Source organism: Chrysochloris asiatica, unplaced genomic scaffold (genome assembly GCF_000296735.1).
Source record: "Chrysochloris asiatica unplaced genomic scaffold, ChrAsi1.0 scaffold00120, whole genome shotgun sequence".
NCBI classification, from domain to species: Eukaryota; Metazoa; Chordata; class Mammalia; order Afrosoricida; family Chrysochloridae; genus Chrysochloris; species Chrysochloris asiatica.
This window is the reverse complement of record NW_006408638.1, coordinates 9,144,461-9,147,627: the sequence shown is the minus strand read 5'-3', so window position 1 is coordinate 9,147,627 and position 3,167 is coordinate 9,144,461. Positions and strand designations below refer to the sequence as shown.

The following is a 3,167-nucleotide window of genomic DNA, read 5'->3' as shown; positions in this document are numbered from 1 at the left end:
TTTTCAATGGATGTTTACAGCTGTTTCTCTTCATTTTGAGTTGTGCCCCATCAGCAAATGAGGGTCCCACGGGTTTTTCTCCCAGTCTTTACTTCATTCATGTTATCATGGTCACCTCTACTTTGAGAAGGCATCTCTTCCCCAGTCACATTTTGAGTGCCTTCCCACCTGAAGAGCTCATTTTCCAGCACTATATCTGACAGTGTTTCTCTGCTATTCATAAGTTTTTCAGTGACTAAATATTCAGAAGTAGTTTGTCACTGTTTTTTCCTAGTCTGTCTTTGTCTAGAAGCTCATCTGAAACCTGTCCACTATGGGTGACCTTGCTGGTATTTAAAATACCAGTGGCATAGCTTTCAGAATCACAGTAACTCACAAACCACCACAATATGACAAACTGACAGACGAGTCATGGCCATTTGATTTCAAGTGGAAACTGTCACTTTAAATTTCAAGGAGATCTGTGCTCATGTGTAGTAGAACCCTCCAGGGGTGGGAGTGGGGTGTCCATTCACTCAGGCATCCCTTCTTGTCCCCAGAGTGGAGGTGCGACAGACATCGAGAGACCAATGAACAGATACCAAAAGAAAAAAGTCCACATCTGTGTCTCCATGGTCCTGTCAGGTGTTCATGAGTGTTCTCATCCTTCCCTTGCTTTGGTGTCTCCCAAGATGGCAGCCCCAGGAATTAGAAATCAATGGATTTCTTGACTCTGCTACAAACTCCCTCAGCTTCTAAATATTCCTTTGTATTTGGTTCAGTGTTCTAGCACCATCCCCTGAGCCTGTTTGGTCCAGTATCCTGTGTTGTTGCTGACCAAGTTCCTTACTGCACATCTACCCAATCCACCATCTTGGCTGCTGCTGACCAAGCTCCTTACTGCACATCTACCCAATCCACCATCCTGAAAATTGTTATTACTGTCTTTAGTTATTAGTGTCTGGTATATCAAAACTATTCTTTGGGTTGTCTATAAATTCAAGTGTAACATGTTCAAGGTCATATTTTATTTCTGGTAGACTTGTTTTTAAGCTTCAGCCTGATATGCCCCACAGTCTGCCCCTACCCTAGCTTTGGCTGATGATATATACCTTTAGACATTTCTTCCCACAGATGTAGTCAATTTGATTTCTATGTAATCCATTTGGTGAGGTCAATGTGTATAGTCATTTTTTAAAAATATAAAACTATTTACTGACCACTGTTCACCAATATTTATAATAAAGTAAACAATATACAATTGGATTAACATTCACTTTACTACAAAGTTACTTTTCCTGGTTTCAGCTGAACCAGTAAACAAATACTAAGAAAATTGAACCTACATGTAAGGAATGGGATGGGATAAAACAAAAACAAACAAACAAACAAAAAACACAACAGGCCAATAGTTTACAAGATTGTTCACCCATTTATGTCAGCAGGTCCTAAACGGCAACATTTCTAACCATCGCATTAAATACCTGCTAGATATTTAATTAGACATTAATACTGGCAAGGTATTAGACAATCCACAAATCATGACCTTTTACTAAGACACAGGGATTCCAACTTTCTGTAAAGGTGTGACTCTCTAAATGGATCAAAAGCCCATTTAACTCAATTTTGTTTGGCTTATTTAAACATTATTTGTCCAGTTTTCTTACCTGGGTAGGGAGGTTTTTAGCAGAGGTAAGATTTCCCATTCAGGAAATTCACAAATAAACAGTTTCAATTATATGACTATATCGATAATGATGTTTCAAGTTGTCCAATTAATTACTGGATCATTTATTTGATTTGAAAGTTTATGGCTTAGAATTGTTTTCAGTTTGACTTGAGATCTATTTCTTGAGTTGTGCAGATTGATAGCATCCCTGAAACAATACATACAAACTTACCCATGACTATGATGCCGGTTTTGTACAGAAGTTTTGTTTTTGATGAATGTAAAATCAAATCAAATAAATTTACATATACACAGAAACAATGCAAAACCCAGAATGATCCTTAGGCATGTATTTATGGGTTAAACCCAAGTTCTGATTCAGTAATGACTAGGTAAAATTTCCCAATATTTAGAAAAGCTATACTCTAATGAAGAAGAAATAATAAACCATGTTATCAAATGTTGTTTTTTTCTGATAAATGAAGCAACTACAGAAAGCTTTTATTTATTTGTTCAAAATAATCAGTGCTATTGATGCAACAAAAAACCAAACAAAAACCCCCAACCGCTCCCCCAATACTACTTCAGAACAAACATATCAAACTTGATTTTCATTAGAATTTAGTTATTCTTCACACTAATAAATCAAAAAACAAAAAACCAAGACCTAAATTTAATATATATATAAAGCAATGCAAGCAATTATTGAGCTTCATCTTGTGGACAAGAATGCCAAGTTAGTCTCTCTTCATAAAACTCAATTACAATTTGAGGGCATTTCATGTTTGCCTCTTTTGCCAGCACCAAGTCTGCCTCATCTGAATCCTTCCATTTCATGAGAAACATTAATTCTCCACTGCTGTCTGTGACACCAATTATTCGCTCAGGATCAAGACCTCTGGCAAAGCCCCTTGGTTTTTCAGCAGCATCTCTTTTTTTCTTTGATTTGCTGTCATCAGATTCAATGTCAGATAAAGATTTCAGGAATGCCTCAATTAATTCTGAGCAATCTAAATTTTCTTCAGATTCCCAAATATTATCAGCATCTGTAAATCCCTTCCGCTTCAGGAAATACTCCACCTTCCCATTAACTACACGTCGGTCCAGCACTTTTTCTACCATAAACTCTTCGAGTTCTGCTTCTTTGACTTTTTTACACTTTTCCATTCTGTTTCTTTCCATTTTTGGGAATGTAGTTTTATTGGAGGCCACTTTTTATTGCAGACTTGAAGAGTTATATTCGCTGCTTCCAAGCTGCTACAGCTCCCCAGTCTGCGGAGTCTCCTGCCCTGAGCACTCCAGTTGGAGCCACATCTGAGGAGGAAGAGGCTGGGGAACTGCATGCTGTGCCGCCACCAGGAAGAGAAAGCTAGTCATTTTTTTATGGTGTTTAAAAAACATATTTACAATGGTTTTGCAAAATTCTATCATGCGATACCCAGCATAATTTCTATCACTAATTCATTGATTGAGCCTTCCTCTTTGTTTCCAACTTTTACATTCCAATCTCCATTAATTA

The 3,167-nt window shown here is 37.4% G+C and overlaps 1 pseudogene; it reads right to left on the bottom strand.

The window, feature by feature from the left end:
- Positions 1-2,350: 2,350 nt before the first annotated feature.
- LOC102838245 lies at positions 2,351-2,854 on the bottom strand (annotated as a pseudogene).
- Positions 2,855-3,167: the final 313 nt, after the last annotated feature.